The sequence below is a fragment of the Mesoplodon densirostris genome, chromosome 5, assembly GCF_025265405.1.
Source record: "Mesoplodon densirostris isolate mMesDen1 chromosome 5, mMesDen1 primary haplotype, whole genome shotgun sequence".
Taxonomy (NCBI): Eukaryota; Metazoa; Chordata; class Mammalia; order Artiodactyla; family Ziphiidae; genus Mesoplodon; species Mesoplodon densirostris.
This window is the reverse complement of record NC_082665.1, coordinates 151,971,865-151,988,286: the sequence shown is the minus strand read 5'-3', so window position 1 is coordinate 151,988,286 and position 16,422 is coordinate 151,971,865.

Sequence of the window (16,422 nt, the reverse complement as noted above, 5' to 3'; positions counted from 1 at the left end):
TCCAAGCACTCAGATACACTTGTATCAGTTAGGATACAAGTTTGTTACCCTTTTGATAACAAATGACTGAAAATCCAAATCAAATAGATTTTAAGACCCAAAGAGAAATTATTGGCTCAACTAACGGAAAAGTCCAGGAAATGCTCCAGGACTGTCATGGTCCAGGGGCTGGTTTCTCCCTGTCTAGCTGACTGGCTCAGCCTTCCTTTGTGTTTGGTTCATTCTAGCACCCCATGTGATGGCCTTCAGAGCTCCAGGCTCCAGAGTTTACAAGTGATGCTCTGACTGGCTGGTCCTGATCACAGTCCAGCAGGTAGAGAAGGGGTAGGAGTCCACGGCACTAGGAACAGGTCCACTGACCACGGAGGAGAGGCGGCCCCCCAGAAGGGAAGTGATGTACAGCTACCTGGTAAAAAGAGTGAATAGATGCTTTGGGGGCAAAACAATAGCACCCCGACTAAACCACAGATTTAAAAGTAACCAGGAGGGGATATGGGGGTACATATATGCATATGGCTGATTCACTCTGGCGTACAACAGAAACTAACACAGTATTGTGAAACAATTATACTCCAATAAAGATCTATTTTTTAAAAAAGTAACCAATATGTTCCATTTCATCTGCTTGGGGTACAATTGAGGTCATATCTCTCTTTGCAGTATTCCAATTAAACATCTCGTGCCCCCAATCTCAACTCATGTTTTCTCTCTTCCTGGAGTCTACCCTGCCAGGATAAACTGAGAAGTGTCCAAGTTGTTAACTTGTGTTTGTTTCATCCTGCCTCACGGTGGAGAAGAACTCAGACCTATCCCAGAAGCCAGGAATCAGGCATCAACAGCTGATGCCTCTGATGTCCCTGGAGACCTCTGCTGCCGTTGAGGCCCTCACCACAGAAGGATGTCACACCACTGGTCACAGGTGAAAATCAGTGGCCAGTTGGGACTGAGTCTCCTATTCAGGTGCAGCCTCTGGCAGAGGCGGAGGGTCTGCAGGTGGGGATGGAGGCTGACTTCCTTTTCCTTCCCCTTCCCACACCCTCATGCTGAGGCTCATACTTTGGTGTCCTCAACAAAGTATGGCCTGAACTCTAAGCATGTACATCAACAATTCTTTAATGGTTGAGGGCTTTTGAGGATGGAGAAGAATGACTACTCCTGCACTTTGTTTAATGGTTCATTCATCAATCTTCCAAATTTATCAAATGATTAACATTCCATTAATTTTAAATGTTCCATATTTCTCTACATACTCACACAGCACGTACACAATTATAAATCAAAACTCATTGACTTACAAGTTAAATTTTCCCACTGATGGAAAATTATTTAATTTTCTAAACATTTATCATATTCTAAATCATATTCTAAAATTACAAATTCATTATATTAGACTTTCTTAAATACTTTAAGAAATAATAACACTCCAAATATCACAGTCATTATAAAACTGATTATTAGATTTCTATTAAAATCATTTACAAAAGTGCTAGTACCTAGATTTAATTATTATTATTTGTTCTTATCCTAATTCTTACTTTTATTCTAATATCACATTGAAGTTCTCTTCTTAGGGTTTACAATGGTTTTAAAGGTTTTATTTTAAAATAGAAACCATCTATGTTTCTAGCTTTCTCATTGTAAATAGACTGCTTGTACCAAAGGACGCTTCTAGCAAATTCAGCTTCAAACTTGGTAAAGTCCAATGTACTTCACAATGTTAATATAGCTTACATCTGGGGAGTGGCAGTGGGAGGAAAAAGGAGAAACTTTAAATTTTACTGTATATACTTGTGTGTCATTGGAATTTTTAATCAAGCATTTACAATTTGTAATAATAAATGCAATTCTAAGCGCTCTGAATAATAAAAACTAAACAACCCATGGTAAACACTGTTAATACTTTTTGTGGTTTCTTCTAGTCTTTTATTTCTCTGAGGCATCTATTCCATTTTGCACAATTAGAATCAGAATCCATATTTGTTATTTTTCATCCTACTTTTAATTTTAACTTAACATCATGTCACAAGCACTTTCTCACCTTAAATATTCTTGGGAAACAAAGGGATTGTAACAGCTGCATGATACTCTATCATGAGGACGCGCCATAATTCACTGAGTCATCCTCCTATTGTTGGCAAAGAATTGCTTCAAATCTGGGACGTACAGGAAAGAGCATCCCGTTTTTCTTATTTTCCAGATGAGAACACTGCATTCCCTGAAGCCAGTAACTTGTCCTAGCATGGCCAGCTGGCCAGAGGCTCTGCTGGGACCTGGCACTCCCAGGCCCAGCCCTCTGCCCTGGCTGTCACCACACGCTGCCTCCTGGGCCTCTGCAAGGCACCTTCTGGAACCTAATGGTAGGGCACGGCCTACATTCTTTCTAAATTACATTTTCTCATTTGGGGCCCGTTATTCCTGCCTGTCAAGCTCATTTTTTATCTTCTGTCATATAACCATTAGGTAATGAGGGACACCATAGCCAACATTGGAAATTATGGCTTTTCCCTCTATCGAGATGTGCTTCCTGAATCATCTCTGTGCCAACGAAGGGGCACTATGGTCATCACTTTTATCAGATAATTCCAATAGTCACCAGCAATTATGGGGAAGGGTGCTAATGAGCATACCTCTGTCCATGTTTCTCAGGGATCTCCTGGGTTCTCACCTTCTGTGATCAACACACCAGCAGATGCCTGGGCTCTGCCTAAGGGCCGATGCTCACAAGGTGGAAGAGAAGTAATAATTGGGCAGGAAGAGAGGGGAGGAGGGAACTAACTAACATCCGTGGCCGACTCCTTGTCCAGCTCTGGGCACCAGGGTGCGGATGCCACAAGCATCACACGACGGGGACCGTGGAGGACGGGACTGGTGTGCCTGGGGGGAAGCAGGTGGACCAGGGTAGCTCCCTTTTACTCAGTCTCATCTTGAGGCTGTATTATTCAGTTCTACATGGAGGAGCTCGGCAGGGTACAGGAGATGCTCTAGGAGGGCTGAGCCTTATTCTGCTTCTTCCTTCACATGGTATGAAACACATTTTATCCAAGCTTTACAAACAAGTCTTTGACATCAGCGTCTGTCATCACTAGAACCACTTTTTGAGTCACCTAATGTTGTATTTTTCCAGGATTCCATGTTCCCTCCCACCTAATTTCTTGGAGATACAGCCCCTTTAAAAATCTGTCTTTGGAAATGTTGCGGCTTGGGCTTATCCTGCATTAATATTTTTTGTGTGTATTGCTTTTCAGAAAATGCTTAATTCATATGAATGTGATTGGCAGGCGCCACAGAATGTGATGGTTTCTATTTATGGTTGATGTTAATCCCTTGACCTTATGGTAGTTTAAATTTCTGGTACAAATTCCTTTTCCACGATGTTATAGCTCCTTCCTGGACTGCTGTAATTGTGTCATTTATCAACGTGAAAAATGGACTTTGAAACGTAATAGTCCAGAGCTAATATGGGGAGCAGCAAGGGAATTTGGTATGCTTAGAGAAGAGCTGTTTCCATGGAAACTAACTCCTTTGAGCAAGGTCCCTGGGTCCCCTGGCTGCAGGGTGATTTGTGTGTCCAGGTGATACAACCTGGATTCCAGGCTTAGCTCTGACATGAATCACCAAGTGAGGTAGGCAAGTCCCTTAACCTCTCTGGGACTTCGTGTGCTTATTTGTGACTTGAAGAAGGCAGACAAGTTCAGTGTTTACTAGACTTCGGAGTATTAGTGACTGGTAATATATCTTTTAAAAGTTTTTATTTTGGAATCATTTTAGATTCATAGAGAATTTGCAATACTAATACAGAGAGTTCCCACACCTTTCACCCAGCTTCCCCTAATGTTAATGCATTACTAACCACAGCATATTTAAGAAATTAACATAAGTACAATATTATGGACTAATCTACAGACTTTATTTGGATTTTCCTAGTTTTTTCACTAATATCTTTTTCTGGTCCAGGATCTGATCCAGGATTCCACTTTGCATTTGGTTTTCATGTCTCCTTAGTCTCCTCTGATCTGAGATCATTTCTCAGTCTTTGTTTATCACACCTCGTCAGTTTTAATGAGTACCGGCCAGCTATATTGTAGGACGTCCCAACCAGTCATGCTCTTAGAAAGCAAAACAAAATTGGAGGACCAGTTTAGAGCTGGAAAACTTAGACAAGAGAGGTGTATGAATGAGGTCTCTAGTTGCAAGTGCCAGAAAACCAACCTTGAACTGTCCTGTCAAACAAGGGATTTATTGACTCAGGTAGCTAAAAGGCCAAAGGCATATGTGGCTTCAGAATGGCATTCGTATCCAGTTCTGCTCTCTTTGCTTGATTCTTCTCTTCTCTGAACAGTCAGATCATTCTCAGATATGCGCTCACCACAGAGTTACAAGACAGCTGCCAGCAGCCCACATGGCTATATCCATCCAGTGTGTGCATGTGTGATGCTCACCTCTGTTCCACTTTCCCAGCTAGGCTCTCACTGGCTCTGATTCTGCCATCAGCCCATCCTCGAACCAGAGGGAAAAGATAAATGGTTTTCTGCTTCAGGTGTGAGGATGTGTTGCCCAGAGTTGTGGCCACCATCTTGTGACCAGAGCAGAGCAAGCTGACAGCTGAGGAGGACACAAGAGCCTTAACAATGGACAGGAACCTGGGTTCTGGATGATGTCATTTAGCTGTGGAATTAACCAACCTTGGATATGGGTGGGTTATATGAAATAATAAATCCCCTTGATTTAGCTTCTGTTAGTTGAGTCTCATATTACTTCCAGCCAAAAGCATCCTAAATAACACACAGATATTGCAGGTTTCCTTGTTGGATATAGGATATTACCTTGATACAGGCTTGTTTGTTGGCATGCATTTGACAGCACAATACAAACTGGAGTTCAATATATTCTGGTTCATAGTATTTTTGGGGTTTTTGTTTGTTTGTTTGTTTGTTTGTTTTTTGAAGTACACGGTCCTCTCACTGTTGTGGCCTCTCCCGTTGCGGAGCACAGGCCCCGGACGCGCAGGCTCAGCGGCCATGGTTCAGGGGCCCAGCCGCTCCGCAGCATGTGGGATCCTCCCGGACCGGGGCACGAACCCGTGTCCCCTGCATCGGCAGGCAGACCCTCAACCACTGTGCCACCAGGGAAGCCCCTTCATAGTTTTTTTTATCAGAGTTATTGTTGAAAAATCCAGCTTCACATAGGCATTTTGGCAAAAACAGAAGTGATGCTCTTCAATTTTACATAACATAGAACATCTAAGTAGTAGCTCTAATGTTTCTGGTGGTTTCTTCCCATGAAGGCTGGAAGTAAGCCACTGGGGACAGGCCAGGGAGGGGACAGGAAAGGGTCTGCAGGGTGTTCCTCACTCAGAACACGCCCAGTACTTAGGCTTCTGCTCATCCAATGGGTACAATCTGGAGTCGGTCAGAAAGGGACACCTTGCCTGGAGAACAGTTTCTCATGACAAATAATTGGGCACCCTGGGCTGAGATGATCTCGTCTAAGGCCCTTTCAAATCAGTCAGGCTAGTACTGCGTGCTGTAATGGTGTGGAGGCCACCATACCAACAGCAGTGGGGACCTTTCAGTGTAATTATCAGCGAGATAATGAAAAGCTGAGTGATAAAGTTTTTTTTTAAATAAGATTTTTATAAAAGGACAAAAGTTTTTTTATAAAAGGATAAAAACTGATTTTTAAAATCCTATTTAAACCCCCTTTTTAGAATCACTGGGATTAAAAAACAACAACAGTAACAGTGTAATTATCACTGAGAAAACAAACACCAGCCCATGATTTCCCATTAAGGAGTCATCATTTCAGGAGCTAAAGGAATGACAATTTGGAAATGCACTGACTTCTCCCATCTTTATGTGCTATATACTCACTTTTGTAATGATGTATATAAATAGTTTTTGCTTGTCCTCTAAGCATTTAAAAATTAAAACAGTTTCTACTCCTTCCCTCCGTCCAACACACACTTTCTCACGAGCAGACACATACTTACGTGAATACACTCAGACCTCTTGTGGATCCACATATTTTGGGCATGTACATGAAACCATTTATGGGGGTTTAATCCATGAATCATAAACAGAAGATTCTCATTAAGAATGGGCAGTGGCTTCTTTAAGCTTGCATAGTCCTTACGGTATTATGTACTCTCAACACTTTATGGGAGTCTCAGAGATTCACAGCAGTCTCTGCATTGTAATATTAACTCAGATACGGTATGAAGCCCAAGAGGCAATAATCTGATACAGTAGCAACCCTTTATTCAGGGCCTGGCATGGAGTACGTTGTTAAAAATATTTGTTGAGAAAATGAATGACCCCCCCCCCAATTTTCATAGCTAAATAAGGGAAATAGGGGTGTTAGGATAAAAAGTTATAAGGCAGAGCTTTAGGGAAAAACCAGTGATTTCAGGATAAATAGCAACTATTCCTGGATTACTCACTGAAACTATTTTTAAGTTTCTATATAAATTTCAACATGGCTGTGGACAGTTGGGCAGATTCGTCACTTTCCTGTGAATTTCATCTTTAGTGTAAAACTTGAGCCCATGTTTTGGGGGTAGCTGCTGCTCTCTGCAGCCCACACAAAGGCATCAGGGCTTGGCCCTCAAACTGCTGAGAGGCCAACACTTTCCTTCTTGGTCTCAAATTAGTTTAACTGAAACCCTATCTTTATGTGGGTCAGGGCTTCCTTTTTCCTTAAAAACTTTTTTTTCCCATTTTGAAAACAAACAAAAAAACACCCTCCTATTTCCAGAAATTCCTTGCAATTCTTTATTTCCTGTTGGCTTCTTCAGGGACATTTTTTGCTAATGAAGTTTCAAGATGATTTCTTGAAACTGTTATAAAGTTATGTAACTTTGCTGATTTAAAACTATCTTCTTTGCTAGATTCTTAACTGTTGAGTCTCTCTCTCTTTTCAGAATGGAGACTCGTTCTTAACTATTGATGGTCACGATGGTGAAACTAAGGAGGATTTTATGCCATATTGATCTCAGTTGCGAAGAATATGAAGTTAAGCATTTTTTCCCCTTTTCTGTAACTGTCCTCTACTCTGTAACAGTTGTATTACCTACTATTTTAACCCTGCTGATTCATACTATTTCACCAAAACCCATTTTTGGACTCCAGGGTCAACCATGGGCTTGTTTCTGGGTTCCTGGGACATGCTGTCCAGAAGACAACCTTGTACCAGGAGCCAGGACATGAGGCCCAGTTCCCGATTCTGCCTTGGTGTCCCTGTCTGCAAAGCACAGAGCCCGCAGTGAGTGTCTTTATGGTTCCTTCAGTCCCAGGCATGCTTCTGTCTAGGTATTCTGCCAGGCCTTCTCTTTCTAAAGGCCTCAGAGAAGAAAATTCTAGAGTCCATGGGTTCTTTTTTTTTTTTTTAATTGAAGTATAGTTGATTTACAATGTTTCTGGTGTACAGCAAAGTGATTCAGATATATATATATAATACACACATATATATAATATATGTATTATATATGTATATATATCATATATATTATGTACATTATATATCTGATATATAATATATATAATATATATGATATATATCTATATATTCTTTTTCAGATTCTTTCCATTGTAGGTTATTACAAGATATTGAATATAGTTCCCTGTGCTATACAGTAGGACCTTGTTGTTTATCTATTTCATGGGTTCTTTTCTTTAATTTTTTCTGCCTGTTAGCTCTAAAAATTTCTTCCTTCCATCCTATAGATCTTTCCCCATTCATTCAATATCCGCATCTTCAGCCACAGGGATAGTTGGCATTTGTGTGCTGATGGATGTAGAACAGTTGACTTTTCTTCATAAATGTTGACTACCGTAATTATTCATTTGTTTCAGAATAACGATTGCAGGAGGGATGGCCTGATGCAAGGAGCATGGGCTGGGTGGGGAAGACCGCCCTCCGACCTTGGCTCTCTGAATCTCCTTCCCCCCTGTGTAAAGTGGGGACCTGGCCACCCTGGCCGCAGGGCCATTGTGAGGCTGAATTTAGACAATGCGGAGGGGGCCGTCCTCAGGCTCTGCGATTTGGGGGCCGCCCGTCTCCCGCCGAGGCAAGGATCGGCTGTGCACCGCCACCCCTCAGGAGCGGCTTTAGACCCGGTGCAGTGCTTGGTGGAATGCGGGGGGCTATAAATAATAAAAAGAATAAGGTGAAGACAGAGACTCCGAGAGAATCTGGCTCCCTGTGATTCCGCTGGGGCGCCGGGCAGGGAGCGTTTATTCCGAGCACCGCAGCTCCCTCCTGTGTTTCCCCCCCAACCCCGGGTAAAAAACAAACAGAAAAACTTTCCCGAACTTTCCCATTCCTCCGTGGCCTGGCTGCGAACGCTGAAATTCCAACCCGTGTTTGTTGTCACCCGCGGGCCCGTTTCCATGGTTACCCAGATTCCAGGCGCTGGCCCAGGGCCCACCACAACGCATCCCCCCAAGTCTCCTTGACAGAGGAGAGCCGGAGCGACGCAGGGCCCTCGCCTTCTCCCCGCAGCCCTGCCGCACCCCGGCTCGTGTGTGCTGTGCGAGTTATAGGTGGTTCTGCTCAGCATCAGCTTTGGGGGGTGAGCACGGTATAACAATTTCCTCCACTTCTCTTTTCCTCTTTGAAGCTGAGGAATTACTTTCTTATACCAAACATTACACCCTTGGCAAACACTCCAGATGGTTCTCATTAACATTCCAATTCCTTTTCTTGCGATTCCTTCCCCCCCATTCTTCTCACACTGCTATATCTCAAAAATAAACACCAGGTGGGAGACTGCTGAAGGGCCCCGTGGCCGTGAAGGAGCCCCCAGGCCCTCTTCTCACCAATGGCCACCTCTGTCCTTCACGGGGCTGGCAGGCATAAACACACACCGGGGGCGGGGCATATTTCATGTTAAGGGTGCCCTTGGCTTTGGTCTCTGTAGGAAGAGGGGCAGAGAGACAGCTAGGTCCCTGCTCCCCACTAGGCCCTGGCCCAGACTGGCAGAGGGACTGGGGAGGGGGCTGCTGACCACCCCAGTGAGCGTTCACTGAGGCCTCTGCAGCCTACTCAAGACACAGGAGTGAGACACACTTGCTTTAAGGAGCCAGAGGGAAGGATTGCCAATGCTTTTTGGCCATAATTGCAGCCGAGCAAGCCACAGGCTTTGCTCCCACATCTGGAAAAATTTGCTTGCGCAGGAAAAGTGTGTATGTGTCCAAGGATGTGTATTTGATGTGTTTTTATTTCCAACTTTATGAGAAAAATTTTAAAATAGTTGAAAAAATAATACAAAGAATACCCATATCCCTCCACCTAGATCCAACAAGTATTATTACATTTTGTCATATTTGCTTTCTCTCTCTCTCTCTCTCTCTCTCCCTCTCTCTCTCTCGCTGCATCTTTCTAGATAGATGGAGAGATGATAGATAGATCAATCTCTATGTCAAATGTCTACACATTTGGAAGTTGGAATCTTGCCCCTGTAGTGTTTTATAACATTTTATGTATTATAATTATGTACTATAGGAGTACATTCTTATTGTAAAATATTCATATGTTCAAATAATACAGAAGATTAGAGAGTAGAAGCAAAAGCCCTGCACTGGCCCCTCCTCAGCCTGCCTCCTCACCCTTCAGGGTAGTTTGGTTTGTGTCCTTCTTGACCTTTGTCTGATTTTTTGCAGACATATGCATGCTTAAATAGAAACATATACTTTTGTTATAGGTATTTTTAAACATAAATGAGATCATACTATACATGCTCTTCTGCAATGTGTTCTTCACTTGAAAATATGTCTGAGATCTTTCTATGTTAGTACTTGGAGCTTTGCCTCATTCTTGAACTACTGTGGAGTAGTTCCAAAAGATGGTTGTACAGTAATTTTCTTAACTATTCCCTCTTTTTGGACATTTCAGTTATTGTTATTTTTTCATTTCTCACAATGATGCAATTAATATCCTTAGAAGATATTTCCTTCAGGACATGTAGTAGTATTTCTCTTTGACAGCCGCTTAGAGGTAGAATCCTGGGTTGGATGGAACGCATATTTTACATTTGGATAAATACTGCCAAACTGCTTTTCAAAGTGGCTCCTCCAACATACACAGCCACTGAGAGAGCCCACTTCCCCTCATCCTCACGAACGTTCAATTTTATCAGTCTTTTTAAGTGTTCACATTCTGATGAATGAGCAATGATTCCATTGTTGGCTTAATTTGCATTTCTTTGATTATTTGTAAGGTTTATCATTGTATCAGAGTTCAACTACAGATGACAGAAACCACTCTACATAGTTTATATAGAAAGATAGGTAGAAAGAGGGTAGCGGAACTACTTGGATTAAAATAGGGGATTGGGTGTTTACAATTTTGTCAGATTAGGTGGAAGAGCAGGTTCTAGGTTGGGCTCCTAGGACTGGCTCCCAGATCTCTAGCTCAGAACAGACCCAGCAAAGCAGTCTCCCCTTCTGCCATGACCAGGAAAATGGGGATTGGAAAGCTGTGCCCCACCTACTGACTTGGCAATCTGGGAACCAGGAAGCCTCAGCCACACCTGGTCTCCAGGACCACACTGCTTCAGCTGCATAGTGAATACCTTGCACCCTGTCCATAACACCCATGAAGCTGGAGACTGCATCTAGACACAGATCTCTACTATGTTGATGAAGGAAAAAAAAACAAACCTAACCAAACCAAATATGAGAAATAAGGATCCCCCTTAACTCTGTGTACCAGCAGAGTCAGTAGACCTCCTGAGGGTACAGCTGCCCAGGGGAACCCAGGTCATAGGCAGAAGCTCAGCTCTAAAGGAGCCTGAGAATGCCTAATGCCTGTAGGCATTAGCTTTTCAGGCTCCAGTATGTGGCAAGGCAAGCTACAAAGTGGTAGGCACAGAGCTGCATGAATCAATTTGAAGAGTTTGTCATGATCATATTTTCATGTTTTGTACCTTCTTATTTTTTTCTGTGAATTGCCTGATTAGACCTATTGCCTATTTTTCTATTTGGGTTACTTTTTCTTTATATTTTATAGAAGCTTTATGGGTTATCTGGAAAATAATCTTTGTTATATATATTAAGACCAACTTCTATTCTTTCAACATTATATTTTTTGCCATGTAGAAATCTTAAATTTATCTAGTTTTATACTTTCTGGTTCCTAGGTTTTGTAGATTTAAGAAGGCCTCTCCCATCTCAAGGTTCCTAAAGTATTCAACTACATTTTCCCCTAACAACATCTTTAAAATTTTTTTAGTTTAATTCTTTAAATCATCTTGAGTATGTGGTGTGAGGTAGGGATCTAACCTAGGTTTTATTTTCCCACATGGAAAGCCAGTTGTCCCAGCATAATTTGTTGAATGAATTTACTTTACTTTATTATACTTTAAATTTGCAGAAGTTTAAAAAATATAGAATGACTGGTTAGCCTTTGCTGATGCAGAACCAGGGTAAAGTTTTAAAAAAATTAACTTATCACTTCACATTTTGGTTCTCTTTAAAATAGGGGTTTGGCATTTCTTAAAGCAGAGGTATGACAAGATCATTCCCCTAATCAACGACCTTGATTGAGCCTCCTTTTCTCCAATACCTAGGTTTAATCTCTGTGGACTAGCCCTCTGCCTGCTCAACACCCACCATGGGCCTTTCCAGTTTTATTTCCCTCCTCCTTTGCCTGGAAGAGAGGTCACAACATTTGATGTGGCTGACAAAAGGAGAAAACATGTGCATATATCTATGTCAGCACATTCTTTATGACATTGTAATAATAGTTCATGATGCTTCTCTCACCAACTGGTATTTCTCAATTTGGTCACCATCAATATTTTAGAATCATTCTTTACTGCAGTATATTTAACAGCTCTACCACTAAATGCAGCAGTAGCCTTTGACACCTCCCTTCCCCACCACCCCGGTCACTGTAACACCCAAATTTCTCACATGTTTCCAAACATACCATCTCTGCCTTAGTTGGAAGGAAGTGAGAGGGAAGGAAAATCTGGGATTGAATCAGGAGTGACAGGATATCATCACTAAGGGACTTTCCCAATTCCCCTTTTCATCTCTAGATGTCCAAAACCAGCCTTTCAAAGGCTACCTTTTCTACAAAGCTTTTCTAAATTCCCTCAGCTCTAGACCTATTCCTCTTCTGCCTTCCTTCTTTCATGGCATTATCTTTATATCACCATCCATCCATCCATCCATCCATCCATCCATCCATCCATCCGTCCGTCCATCCATCCCTGTGTCCATCTATCCAGAAAGTATTTACTGAGCACTTATAGTACTCCAAGCACACTGACCACTTTCTTCTTAGATTATGACTCTTTGCCTAAGTGTCTTATCTGATCTGTTGTAATCTCAGGTAAAATTCCACATCTGATCTACTTTTGCATCTCCCAGAGTGCTTCACACAGAGCTGGCGTTCCTGCTGAACGTCAGTAGAATGAGTTACTGAATGCTGACACGAGTTTTAACGTACGTTCCAAATCTTTATTCAAAGGCAGTGGAAATACTTTTTTAAAAAGCAATGCCATTCTGATTTTCACAATATCTACATTATAATTTCAAAAGTTACCTATAACCCCAAAACTATCCTTTTCCAGAAGAAGATAGAGTAAGATGTGACAATTTCCTTCTTGGCCGGTCTAATCTTGTTCCAAGAGGCAACCACTGCCAATAATTTGCTGTTTTTCCTTCCAGACTTATAAAAACATGTTTATGTACATTCACATACAGATATACCTACATGTACATTTATTATGTTTAAGTTAGCACATATGTTAAGAGCTATATGAAACATGAATTTTAGAATAAATTGTGAATTTATGAAGTAAATAAATTAAGATGTCTAATGTAAGTGTATACAGTTCTTTATAACTACAAAACAGTTTTGAATTTATTGTACTCATTTTATTCCCTAACCCTGTGATGTAGGCTCAGAGAGGTTGACAGGCAGGCTCCTGGTCACACAGCTGGTAAGTAATAGAGGTAGAACTTGAACCCAGATGTTTTGCCTTCTTATTCATTGCTGGTTCTATTATGTAAAATAATCCCCGAGGATTTGGGGGGAATAATTATCTACATAATAAAATGAATTATTCTTTGCTTGACTTCTGAGTATCAGTGTAGAATTTTTTTTTGGAAACACTTATTTTATTAGACTGAAAACAAAAAAGCTAGTATTTATCAAGTGCTTCCCATGTGCCAGAAACTGTTCTAAGCACTTTACTTGCATTGTCTCATGTCGTCCTCCAGTAAGCCATCATGTAAGCAGTATTGTCAACCCAATTTCCAACATGGAAACTCAGGTTCAGAAAGGTAAATAACTTATTTGAGGATGGGCACCAGATGTGCTACGCTGGCTTTTTTTTTTTTTTTTTTTTCTACACTGGGTTTTCAACCTAGGTCTTCCTGCCTCCAAAGTCTGTACTTTTAGCCACTATACTTTGCAGCAGCTTATATATGCTTTACTTATATATAATTTCATATAAGTAACTATTATGTAAAATAAAACAAGATGCAAATGTGATGTGAGTTCTACTTTAAAGGAATTTGCAACATGAAAGAAGAAAGATAAGTCTAATGTATAGAGGAAGATATTTAGATAAATGCTTGAATAAGAGAAAGGGAGAAAAATAGCAAGAAAGAGAAATAGGAACATACACAGAGAAAGACCGATTCCTTGATTGATTTTAGAGAAAGACTGAAACCTGGTGAAAGAGGCAGGAAGCAGTCAATGGGAGGAGGGGGGACCAGGGCCACAGCCCTTCCACTCCTGTCTTGAGTCCAGTCCATCGGGAACCCTCCAGCCCGGCCTGGGGCTCATTTTTCTTGTACTCCTGAAGCCTCTGCTGCCTGTACTCCCTGGCTCAGAGCTTGCAGTTGTCAGCACTGAATCTCTTAGAGGGCAGCCCTGGCTGAGCAGGAGTATCTCCCAGCATCTGCATAGCCCTGGGAGTTGAGAGCCTGAGCTGGGAGGAGAGCATCTGGGAAGGCGAAAGCCAGGAAGATGGGCCTGAAGAGAAGGGCCTCACCAGGCAGGCCTGTTCCCATCTGTCTGGGCTGAGCTGGGGTAGGCTGCGGAGGGTCTTACTGGATGACAGATGTAAGGGTGTCCCCGCTGGCAGAGAGGCAGGGACGATGCCACCTCACTCTTCCTCAAGAAGACCTCACAGCTGGACTGCCTGTCAGTTAGAGTGAGTACCAATCTGTGGGCACGGTGGTGGGGGCAGCGGGTAGTGCTTGAGACTGAGCTGCATGGGCAGAAGTGTCAGGAGAATGGAGGCAGGACCACGGCAAGGGCAGAGGGAAACCCCTTTGACCTTGGGTGGTGGCGCGACGATAAAGGGGAGCTGAGTCACTAGGGGAGGCATGGAATCACTGGGATGGGTTTATGCATCAACCTCCCTCACTTCCTTTCCAGTCATTTGGCTGTTTTCACATTCTCCACCCTTTGCCAACTCCTCACCTCCCCCATCAAATCCGGTTTGTGTGCACTGTGTGTGTATGTGTCTTTGGCTGTATTCATGCACTGTGGGCTGTAGGTAAGAACATTAGCTAAAGACAGAGAAAATTGTGACTGACGATTTTGACCGATAAAAGCAGCTTTTTCATATGGCTCAACACAGAAGGGTAAACTAAATAAAAACCTAGGTAGAACCCGTCATGAAGGAATGTGTTGACAGTGGTTCCCAGATCTGTAGATGTGCTTCTCCTCTTACTTGGTCAGAGGCTATATTGTGAGCCGGCTGCATTGCTGTACCCAGGGTGACAGAGTGCACATCCTTATAGTAGTTGGCCGAGCTCCAGATGAAACTTGGGCAAGAACACGCCTGGGATTGGGTGATCATCTCTCTGCAGGTTCTCTTAGCCATCCACAGAAATCTGTCTTGCCGCACTTCTAGCATTTCTATACATACCCCTCACCCCAAGGTCAGCTATCAGGCAGCAAAAATGACAGAGGAGCTCAGGAAACCATTTCAGCAACTGCACGTGTAGGATTTGCTGAGGAGCCAGAATACATCTCAGGACTCCGCAGCAAGCCTGGAGGTCCGCACCAGCTTTTCTCTTGCTTTTCCTGGACCTGCCTGCTTTTCTGTCACCCCAAAGGCCGATACTCATGGTGTCTTGAATTCTCACTACCAAGGTGGAACCCCTACAGATGGCTGCCAAGGACCAGCTATGGAATTTACGGAGCCCAGTACAAAATGAAAATGTGGGCCACTTGTTCACAAATGATGACTGGCTTCAACAGAGCCACAGCAGGGCCTTCTGCGTGCAGGGCCTGTATGTCTGCACAGGTTGTGTGCCCACGAAGCCAGTCCTGGTTGGCTCAGGTGCAGAGGCCAAGGCCAGGAAGGCCACAGACGTGAAGTCCCCTCAAGAGATGGTGCAGCTACTTTTCCCTGTCAGCCCCTAACCTCCCCCAGTACTTCCCAGAGGAGCCCACGGATGAGGTGCAGCGTGGCAATGGACTGGGGGATGAATTTAACCGTGGCAGGGCCACATCAAGGAAAGAAGATTTAGGAAACAGTCTTTCTAGAGTCTAATAGATCATTCCAGGATGGTACCTAACATCTCCAAATAACTTAACACAAAGAGCTGGGAAACGGCATAGTAAAGAGTCCCCAGGCCGGACTATGAGTATAAGCTGGGGTCACAGGTGGGCAAAACCCCTGATTCTGGCTACCTTTTTCTGTAACCCAAATTCTGAACTCCCCGCACCTTCCATGTGCCCTCTTGGCCCCCCACAGAGCAGGAGTGAGAAGCCCACTAGGTGAGCTGTCCAGTCCATGTGTGGCCAGCCAGAATTCCGGGGACTCACACAAACCCTTACCCAGCACACTGGGAATCCAGATATGCAGAATCGCTCCCAAGCAAAACACCACATTTATTCAGGACCTTGAGTTAGAGTTTACTTAAAGTTCCACCAGCAATTCTGACTTTCTTAAAGGAATTGAGCGCCTCCTGCTGGGTACAAAGTAGCATTGACATCAAACTGTCAAAGCACCAAAACCTGAAAACACATCTTAGGGATTTGACCTTGTACACAAACCAGTGACAACAACATGACTCATGGTGGTAAAATTATGAGTTATATGAATTATATATAGGTTTGGTAATAGGTTGAATTTTTAAATGTTTCATGACTCCTAGGTTCCTAGTAAAAATTTTTCATTTTTTAAATCTCAATTGTAAAAGAAGGTAAACATTTGGAAGTTCTAAATGATCCAACAGGATTTTCTTCTCATTTCAGAATGCAGTGGTCACAGAAGGTTTTTCAGGGGACGTCACGTGGTCCAGTAAGAGGACACAGATTTTAGGATCAGACAGCCTAGGTTGGAACCCACTTACTATTTGAGTGACTTTAACTTGGAATGAGTTATTCAATTTTAAGCTGCCATCACTTGATCAATGAGGACAATAATATCCACCTTAAAAAGTGGAC